This window comes from Acomys russatus, chromosome 8 (genome assembly GCF_903995435.1).
Source record: "Acomys russatus chromosome 8, mAcoRus1.1, whole genome shotgun sequence".
Lineage (NCBI taxonomy): Eukaryota > Metazoa > Chordata > Mammalia > Rodentia > Muridae > Acomys > Acomys russatus.
In genome coordinates this window covers 21,360,982-21,371,615 of record NC_067144.1, presented here as the reverse complement: position 1 = coordinate 21,371,615, position 10,634 = coordinate 21,360,982, and the positions used below count along the sequence as shown (strand labels likewise).

General features: G+C 45.9%; 1 non-coding gene across 1 annotated transcript; it reads left to right on the top strand.

Moving 5' to 3' along the window:
- The first annotated feature begins 9,653 nt into the window (after window positions 1-9,653).
- LOC127193500 (U6atac minor spliceosomal RNA) lies at window positions 9,654-9,779 on the top strand. Its single transcript, XR_007831142.1, has one exon. It is a non-coding gene; the product is annotated as a U6atac minor spliceosomal RNA (small nuclear RNA).
- Window positions 9,780-10,634: the final 855 nt, after the last annotated feature.

Here is a 10,634-nt window from a genome sequence, read left to right as displayed (position 1 = left end):
GTATCTTAAATACATGCTATTAAAATACCTAAATAGATGTGCCATCTGTTTGAATAGACTGAGCCTGGTGAATCAGCAGGAGAGGTGGGAGGCTGATCCAGCCAGACATGAACCAGTTGGGTGGGGACCAGGCAGCTAGCTCCTTCTTTCTCTCCCTTTACCACCCTAGAGAGCTCTCACTGGAATACGCAGATGTATAGAAAAAACAAGATCAACCAGCCAGCAAAATGTGAAGACTGAAAGGAGTCATGGGGCGGCATCTGGGCTAGCTAAGAGCCAGCTCTGCCTAGGGCCCTCGGCCCCACTGTGGGCGGTGCTGAAACTTATGTCAGAGCAGGAGAAGGAAGAGCCAAGGGACATACTCCTCCAGTGACTGGGCCTTTGAAATCTAGATTGTGTGTGTGTGTGTGTGTGTGTGTGTGTGTGTGTGTGTGTGTGTGTGTGTGTGTGTGTGTGTATGTGTAAGTTTATAAAGCATTTTTAAAAAAAAAATCAATTCATGTTGAGAACTGTCACTAGTGAAGTCACCTAGGACTTAAATCACTAAAGTAAAATGCAATGTTAGGAAAGGGCTTGAGAAGACACTTGCTTATTTCTTGCACATTCTCCCTGGTGACGTGCCATCAAGCCTGGATGTCTAAATGCCCTAGGCTGCCAGATCCTGTCCACAGCCAGCTTTAACCCCTGCCGTCGCCCTTGTACTGCAGTGGTCAGAGCTGGCCTCTCTTGATGCTGCCATTAAGGAAACAGATTGCAGGCTCACTTATCACCTCATGAAATCATGTTGAGAATTTTTTTTTTTTTTAAATTCTTACGTTGCCAGCAGTATGGGGAAAAAACATAGACCAGGTCTAGATGGGGTTTTTCCACTGAATCAAAAGCAAGTGACTTCTGCTCTGGCATGGGAGGGCCCAGGACATCTGTGAAAAGTTTTTCCTAAGCTCTGCTCTTCTTGGTAACATTTAACAGACGAAGCTTTGCACACAGTAGGTGTTCAGCCTTTTTGGCTCTGATTTCTCTGTTCTCCCCTTATATCCATGCCCTTCACTCAGGCCACTTGCTCCTCTTCTCCCACCCCCTTCCCCCCCCAATACCCCCCCCCCTCGACCTCACAAAGCACACACGGTTCTTCCTGCGTTGTCCTCCTGTTTGGGTTTTTCTAATACTTTTTTAGTGTAAGGTGTTTATATTAAATGAGACAGGGATAAGAGTACTGTACTCAAGCCCTAGGTTCTGGTCCCAGCCTCGGCGTTGCCGTTGGCTCCTGGGTGGTGGTTATGTGCCCATATTCCTCATCGCTGATGTAATGAAAGAAAAAAAAACCCTATCTATTTGTCTGTGCCTCTCTGTCTCTTCTTCCCTCCCTTCCCCTCTTTCTCTCTCCCTCCCTTTCTCCCTTCCTCCCTCCCTTCCCACACTCCCAGGATTGTCACCAGTATCCCACAAGCTAATACATAAGGGACCCTCTAGGCTGTACTTAAAAAGCATGCTAACCAGAGATGGTCCTCCTCAGTTGATGCTCCCAAGAAAGCAGGTGTAAAAGATCCCCCACAGTGTGCTTTCCTCTCCTTTCTCTTGGCAAGGCTAACTGCCTGGTTTCTGGGGCCCAAAGGGAACACATTTGTCTGATCAATTCACTGGGGTCCAGGGTCAAGCCCTCGACTTTGCAGCATCAGGAACTTGGTCTTGGCAGAGGCTCTGAGGTGATCAGACTCAGCGATGCTGACTCATGCTAACCCACAAGAGACTGATCTATAACCAGCATGGCAGTTGATTAATTTACAGTGGGAAACATTTGGCCCGCTCTGGCCCGTCTCTCCCTCAATGCCAGCTGCATGGGAAGAGAGTTCATTGGAAGGTTGCTCGGTGAGCAGGAAGCGTTGAGAAGGGAATGCTGGAGGATGGGAAGTGTTCAGTGTGACCAGGCTCACCCAGGGCCCCATCTCCTCCACAGAACACCTCCCCCACCCCCACCCCAGACAGTCTAGCATTGCAGGCATTACTGGAGCACTTTGTTCTAGAAGTAGGCTTGCTTGAGTCAGAGTGTGCCAGGAGTGTCCCCCCACCCCCACCCTGGTCCCATGTTCCCTCTGCTGGCCCAATCTTCTTCTGCAGGGGAACTGGTTCTCATGTGTCTGCAGAGCAGGGGAAGCTAGTTGCTGCCGCAGCACCTGGGTCCCTGGAAGCAATACGAACTTTTGTAGTGCGTGGAAAATTCTAACTTACTAGGTTCAGGGAAGGGGGTGGGTCTAGGAAGCTGAATATTTACAGGGTTCCCAGTGATGCTAAGGCCAAGGAATAGCTCTTGTTTCAGAATGTCTTACATCACTTTTCGATGACGTTGCATCTTACTGGATTTCCATCGGATCCCCGTTAGGATGGTCGTGTATGCTAATTTTCAGGACAAAATGTTACTCTCTGGTTTGGGGGGGAGGGGTGTGTGCCAATCACCATTGCCCTTTGGGCTTGGCTTCCTCTCCTCCTTCCTGTCCTTCCTCCTTTTGTCATTCCTCTGCCACCCCTCCCCCCTCCCCCCCCCCCGCTTCCCTTTCATAAATATTTATCGATAGCTAACGCATAAGGAAGCGTAAGACAGTGTTACCGCAGCTGACACTCCCAAGCGCCAAAAGCAAAGGCGCTCTGAGGTGACCATGGACTTTTGAGAATTTGGATGCAGACTGGTGCAGACTGCACTGAGGCCAGCCAATAACATGGGAGACCTGGCATGAACAACCTAGAGAACGGGTGGTGAGGAGCAGTGGCTCATGTGTGCTTCCCGTGTTGATGGATTTTTGGATGTACATTTATACTTCCAAGGTGTCTTATGGGACACTCCAAGTCCGTAAGCCCATCCCACGTCTAACAAGCAAAACAGCCACTCCTCTTCCCCAACATCTTGCCAGGGTCCTGGCAGTGCCTGGCTTCTACCAGAGCACCGAAATCAGGGAAGCAAAGGAATTGAGTAAGCACCTATCTTGTGTGTGTGTGTATATGTGTGTGTGTGTATATATGTATGTGTGTGTGTATGTGTGTGTGTCTATGTATATATTTTGGTTTTTAGAGACTTGGTTTTTCTGTGTGGCCTTGGCTGTCCTGGACTTACTTTGTAGACCAGGCCAGCCTCGAACTCACAGAGATCCACCTGCCTCTGCTCTCCTACCCCACCTCGAGTGCTGGGATTACAGGGGTGCGCCACCCTATCCAGCTGAGGAGGCATCTTTCATACCCAGGTATTGTGTTCCTCGAATGGATCCCACCACAACAGATTTCAAAATCCTCATTTTCCAGGGGAAATTAAGGCTCGGAAAGGTTAAGTACTTGCTGAAGGTCATACAAGCAGCAAGTGCTGGGATGTAACTCCAGGTTCACTCAGTTGCACGTCCTGGGTTGTTTTCACCATTCTGTACTGTTTGCGAATGGGGGCGGTGCTTGCAGAATTTTGAACATGAGCTTCACAGTGCTGTGCATATGTATTTATAGATAATTCCTATAATTTCTCTCTGCAAAATGACATATATAAATACACAGCTTCTAAATATATGCTACAATGATGACTATCACATTCCTACATATAAAGTACACTAACATTGAAATCTGCATTTGGTCATATAGCTAGTTCTGATTTACTTATAGAGAAAAGTAAAGGCCACAGTGGAGCAGAGTGGGGATTGGGGTACCGGCCATCTACTTAGTGCTTTCCAGAAGGAGCCCTATTTTCCTCCTGTGCACCATTGCTATCAGCCGAAGGAAGATTTGATTAGGTCCTTAGCGTGCTAGGTTCCATAGGACCTAGTGACAAATGGTTACTGTGCCTCTTAATTGTTTTAGATCACAGCATAGAAATGGTATGCTAGAGTAAAAAAAGCCTGAGCACTGAGGCTGGAGACATGGCTCAGCAGACAGGGCCTCCTGCTGCTTTGTGGATGAGCTGAGCTTGGTCCAGCACCCACAGCATGCCACTCACACCCACCTGTAACTCCGTCTCCAGGATCTGATGCCCTTTCTGGCCTCCGTAGCCACCCATAGGCACACAGGCATGCTCTCTCTCTCTCTCTCTCAATTTTTTTTTTTTTTTTAAGAAAGCTGAGTCATATTAACAGTCTGTTTCAAGCTGGGCATGGTAGCGCACACCTTTAATCCTAGCACCTGGGAGGCCGAGGCAGGTGGATCTCTGTGAGTTCAAGGCTAGCCTAGTCTACAAAGCAAGTCCAGGACAGCCAAGGCTACACAGAGAAACTCTGTCTTGAAAAAGTAAAACAAAACAAAACAAAACAAAAAACTGCTGTTTCATAGACTTGTTTATATAACATTGCAGTTAATTCTCAGCACGCTGTATTAGTTGCTTTTCTGCTGCTGTGATAAAACACCATGACTGAGAGAATTTACAGAAGAGCTTATTTGGGCTTATGATTCCCAAGGGATAAGAATCCACCGTGGCACGCGAGACCGTGGCAGCCATGTGGCAGTTACAGCAGCAGGAATGGCTCCCAAACTGCCAGCAGGAAGCGTAGAGTAAACTGAGAATGGCAGGTGGATTTGAAACTTCAAAACCTGATCCGGGAGCTTCATTGCCCCCCCCCCCCCCCCCCCGCAGGCCACACGGGAGCCTCCCCAGCCTGCACCACCAGCCAAGGACCAAGTCTTCCAGCCTCCGGCTCTGTAGGGGACATTTCCACTCAAATCACCACACACACCAACTCGGTTTCTATGTATCCATCTCAGAGGAACAGAGGAAACTGTTTGCCCAAGGTCACAGGACTATTAAGTAGAGAGGCCAAAAAGTTGAGACCAGGCCCAATTCTAGGGCCGGTTGCTTTCTATACAGTTGTATCCTTTATTTTCTTGTTTATGGATCTTACTCAAAGAACTGTGTAGGATATTTATTAAAATTCAACTTGAGACTAGGCAATTCATGGTCTGTAAGAAAGGAGAACCCAGCCCATGTAAAAGAGTTTTTTTTTTCCCACTGAGCAGTATAATTATATCTCCCTTGGAGAAGGGAGCTTTGAAATAGTCACAGTCTAAGAGAAACTATAAACACATCACAAACATGCCCGTCTCTAAGAGGTAATGTCTGGACCACATCCCAACACTGCCTGGTCCTGAAAAGGGAAGGAGGTCCAGATGCTTCCTCTCTCACTACCCGAGGCCAATAGGCTGCCCTTTCTTCTCTGCGTGCTTTGTACTCCATGTTGTGCAGGCGGGTTGGAGAGGCTCGAAAGGAGCTGTCTACAGATTGCTCCAGCTAATTTCCAAGCCCTTCTGCATCACATACCGAAGCCTGTATTTTCAGTGGTGTCAGAAGAGTTGACTGCATTCCTGCAATGCATCAGCAGGTTAAGTGACATTTTTACATTTTTACTAAACCTACAGGTGACACAGTCGGAAAAGACAGCCACTACCCTAAATCAGAATTCAAAATTGTCTAGACAGTCTGGAGTGTCTTGTCTAACTCAGTAAGATAAAGTATCTCAGAAACAATCGCAGAATTCTATGTTTAGAGCAAAGGGAAAACCAGCCACATAAATTCTGGCTTGAGGTGGGTTTTTTTCATATGAAAGGATTGGAGACTAATTACCCACAAGGTGAATATTTGCCAACATTGTGATCCAGCATTCCACTGGAAAAGAAAAAGAACACACTGATCTTTAACTACATGAAGGGATGCCCGGTGCAGTTACAAGTACGTCTGGTCTTGTTGCAATGGCTTGTGCTCAGAGCAAACCTGGGGTGTTGGGTTCTGTGGCAGTTACCACGTTACGTGGGGCTATTGACCAACTGGAATAAGGCTAATAGAATGGTGAGGCTAGAGAAACCAAGAGAGTTTGCGGAAGTGGTTTCATTTACTTTAGAGACAGATGGAGGGTGGGGGTGGGGAAGTCATCAAAGGAATGCTACCTCATTGTCTTCAAATACTTAGGATTCTGGCCTGTGACAGGTAGAATAAATTTGTTCAGCTCTGTCAAGATGTAAAGCTAGACCAAGGAGCTGAGGTTAAAGAAAGCAGATTTCGGTTCAGCCTCAGTAAGAGCTTGCAAATAGCTGAACCGTTGTCCTTTAGGTGAGGTGAGTCGTGAAGACGCATCACCAGTTTCATGTCTATTCCTTGAACCAAACAGAACACCACAATGTCTGTTTTGCACTAGTTGGATTCGGCTGTAACTTCATCTGATATTTTATGCGTATTGTGTCCCAAATTGGATGCCGCTAACTATCTGAAAGAGACAAGCCTGGGCTCACAGCCACTTTCTGCAGCACCTAGGAACACCTGATCCTATAACCCAGGCGTGCTTAGGAATTCTTCCACTGTGGAATTGCAGTTTCCCAAATAACAGGAATCACTTTACTTTTTAAACATCTATTAGGTAATTACTGTTTCTGCTGTGGGAATATTTTTCTTACTCCAAACATTGTATTTTATTTATTCTTTGTGTTCTGTTTGGTAATCCCTAAATACCATTTTTTTCTGCTTTTAAGAACAGTGAACAAGCCTTTAGTAAAATGAAAGAAAAGGACATTTCTGCTTTGAGATTTGGCTGTGCCACAATAACAGTGGCATCAGGGGACTCCTCCTGGAAAATCTAGTCATTAAAGACTCTCCCTCACCTTGAGGCTCACCCACTAGGAAAGCACATTATGTCACTCTTGAAACCCTTATCCAGGAACTTATGAAAGTCAGATCTCAAATTTCTATTTAAGGGATAGAAGAGACAAGGGAAGCCTGCTTTGACACACTCAACATTTCTGACACTAGATATGTGCAGCCCCCTCAACACTCCACATGCCGTCCTGTAGTAGACAACACCTGGGTGTCCTATAATTAAACTCTGACCATCAACACAGTGGTAGATCTCACAGGTTGAGGCCTCAGCCCCCCCAAGACCATCTCTCATTTCAAATGCCAGTTGTTGTAAACCCCCAGGTGCAGCATCTGCTTCTGACCCTCTGGGTGTGGTTGGAGTTCCTATGACTAACCTCCCTTGACTCAATTAATTTCCTACGACAGCTCTCAGAACTTCCATTTATGCTAGCTTTTGCTTTACCTTTAAGTATAAAGGTTTGTATGAAGGGGTACAGGTGAACTGCCATGTGAGGAGATGCAGGGGACAAGGTGTTGGGGAACAGGGCAGGGCCTTCCATAGTTGCCATGTTCTTTCAGGAACATGAACCCTCAGACACTTGCACTTTTATGTATCCATCTCTCCACCTGAATCCAGTCTTTTATTTTTAAATAAAGGTTTCTTCACATTGGCACAATTAGTTAAGCCATTGGTCACGGTTAGCATCCCAACTTTCAGTCCTTCTTCCCCCGCCCCCCCCCCAAGAGATCTGTTGATTCCAACCTCTAATCCAGTGGTTCGTGTGGTGACCACCCCCCAACCATAACATTTTTGTTGCTACTTCATAATTGTAATTTTTCTACCACTATGAATCATAATATAAATATCTGATAAGCAAAATATTTGATATGTGACCCCTGTGAAAGGGTCATTCACCTCACAAAAGGGTCACAACCCACAAGTTGGGAAGCACTGCTCAAATTGCAAGACTGGTTTACATGGCAACTATGCTTCAACCTTAGAGTACCCAAGAGTGGGAGTGCCTGGCCTCATGCCGCCCTTCATCTCAAGAACATACAGAAAGGCACGCAGCACCCTGAGGCGGCAAGGCTTTAAGGTGGGTGCCCCTGGAAATGGAGAGCAAATTCACTTCAAGTATCGCAAGAGAGTATAAGCCTGACTCTAAAATACTTTAGCTAATATAACAAAAATAACAACAACAGTAATAAATGTTACTATAACACTTGCTATGTGCCAGGCCCTATTGAAGTCACTTTATAGATTGTAATTCATTTAATCTCTATAATAACCCAATGGTGGGTGCCATTACCATCTCTATTTTATGGGTGTAGAAACTATGACACGGAGAAGCTATGTAACTTGCTTCCCAGAGCTAGCAAAACAGAAAACTGGTTTTTAGGCTTGTGATTTCTGACTCCAGAAACCAAGTTCTTGGATACTATAGTACTAAACATATATCACCATATGCTACGGCAAATATACCACCATGCACTACTTTCCACACACCACCACATAGCGTCACACGTATAGCACCATATATCATTGCGTGTATACCACCGTGTGCTATTACACATATGCCACCATATACTACCACACCACGTTTCCTCCTGTTTTAACAATTCAGTTCTCTGAGCTAAATACAAGATACAAGCTTCTAATTTAAATATCTTAAGGTGTTTCTAAATGCATGCATGCTTGTGTGAATTCATTTATTTTTGAGACAGAGACTCACTGTGTAGACCAGGCTGCAGTCAAAGTCAGCATCTTCCTGACTCAGCCTTTTGCTGGGATTGCAAGCATGTGCTACCACGCCCAGGTCAACATGTATTTCATTATAAAAATAAACATAGTAGCTAATCATTCTGACTGTAATATCAGATATACCTGGAGTTACATGCAAGTTACTCACTGGAAATTAAGTTTTTGGTTTTCTTATATGTAAATTTTTAAATGCTAAGAAAGATTAAGAGACATAAATATGTAATGTGCTTAGCGGAGTGCCTGGTCCGGAGTCTGTGCAGGAAATGCTTTCACTCGTTAATATGTATTAGGATCACATGAAGTATGGAAGACTGAGAATTGGAAGGAAAAAAAATCACATAGAGTCCTAACACTTACATGGATTCTGGTGTGTTTTCTTTTGTTTATGTGTGTGGGAAAGTGTTCTTTTGCTGTTTAGGACCTGAGACAAGGTCCTTTGTTTGTCAAGTCATCGTTGTTGGGGGGGGAAATGTGCAGAGGTAACTCTGGTGAGTAAAAGCAGAGTGGCTCTGCATAATAAACAGAAAGGGAAAATGAGAGTCCCTAAGGAGAGAAATGGCCTGGTTTGGATTTTCTGAGCAGTTTCAACAGTGACCATTGGTGGCCCCAAGTTTCAGAATGGCTTCTATAAGGACAGATTCAATCTGTGATATCGTTTATTTGAGTTTGCACTTTTTTACCCCTAGAGTAATGATGAATCTGAAAGCTGAGCCTACTTCAAGTCACTTTTCTCATGGCGGCTCTCTCCTCCCAGGGTGGCCATGGCAGCCCTCTCCTCCCAGGGTGGCCATGGCAGCCTTCTCCTCCCAGGGTGGCCATGGCAGCCTTCTCCTCCCAGGGTGGCCATGGTGATCTTGTCTCCTCCCAGGATTGCCATGGCGATCTTGTTGATGCTGTTTCTCTGTCTCAGAGCTCTATAGCACAGCCTAAACCATGTTAGCCACGGGGGCTATCGATGCCTTATTAGTAGAACATCTACACCAAGAAGGCCTATTATCTCTGCACTTGGCTTAAACACAGCTACTAGAAGCAAAGGAGAAAATGCTTGACCAAACTAATTTATGACCACGAATGAATGTGGCCACGTGGCTGTGGTTCTTCCACAGCCACTCCAGATGGCAGAACCATGAGCCACGGTGTGAGCTCTAAAATGTTTACATCATTTTTGAAGCGATCACATGTTAATCCAACACCTTGTTACAGCAGAGGCCGAGTTAGACCGCCTTCCACTTTGCTAGGCCAGGTCACCATCAGGTACAACTGTTACTATATAAAAATACAACCAAGCCATGATAGAAACTGTTGTGTCCAGTGTTGTCTGAAAGGAAAGAAGGTTAGCACTCCCCTTGACAAGGATGGAAGATGCCCTTGGGCCTAACAATACCCATATGGTTAAGGCATTGCCACCTACTTGGTGGCATCTAGCCACTGTTTTTGACACACATGGTATATACTCCCTTATAAACAGGTATTAGCCACATAATACAGGATAACCACACTACAATACACAGACCTAAAGAAGCTAAATCATAAGGAGGACCCTAGGGATAATACTTAATTCTCATTCAGAAGGGCAACTAGAATAGACACCAGAAGTGGTTGAAGAGAAGGAACAGGACGGGAGCCTACCATAGATGTCCTTGGAAAGACTTCACCTAGCAGAGGATCCAACACAGATGCTGAGACTCACAGCCAAACGCTGGAGTGCAACACAGGGGGTTTATGGAAGAGTTGGGGGATAGAACCTAGAGGGAGCAGGAGCTCCACAAAGAGACCAATGGGGGCTGGAGAGATGGCTCAGAGGTTAAGAGTACTGTCTGCTCTTCCAGAGGTCCTGAGTTCAATTCCCAGCAACCATATGGTGACTCACAACCATCTATAGTGAGATCTGGTGCCCTCTTCTGGTGCACAGACATACCTGTAGACAAAGACACTGTGCATATAATAAATAAATAAATCTTAGAGAGAGAGAGAGAGAGAGAGAGAGAGAGAGAGAGAGAGAGAGAGAGAGAGAGAGAGAGAGAGAGAGACCAATGGAGGCAACAAAATCTGGGTGCCAGGGTGGGGGGGTGGGGTGCTGCAAAGACTGATGCACCAACCAAGGACCATACATGGTGAGGACCTAGACCCCCTGCTCAGATGCAGTAGATAGGCAGCACAGTCTCCTTGTGGGTCCCATAATATGGGGAGTAGGAGCTACCTCTGACATGGACTCTGGTGCCCATTCCTTGATCACTTCCCCATGGCAGGGGCACTTTGCCAGGCCACAGAGGAAGAGGATGCAGGAAGTCC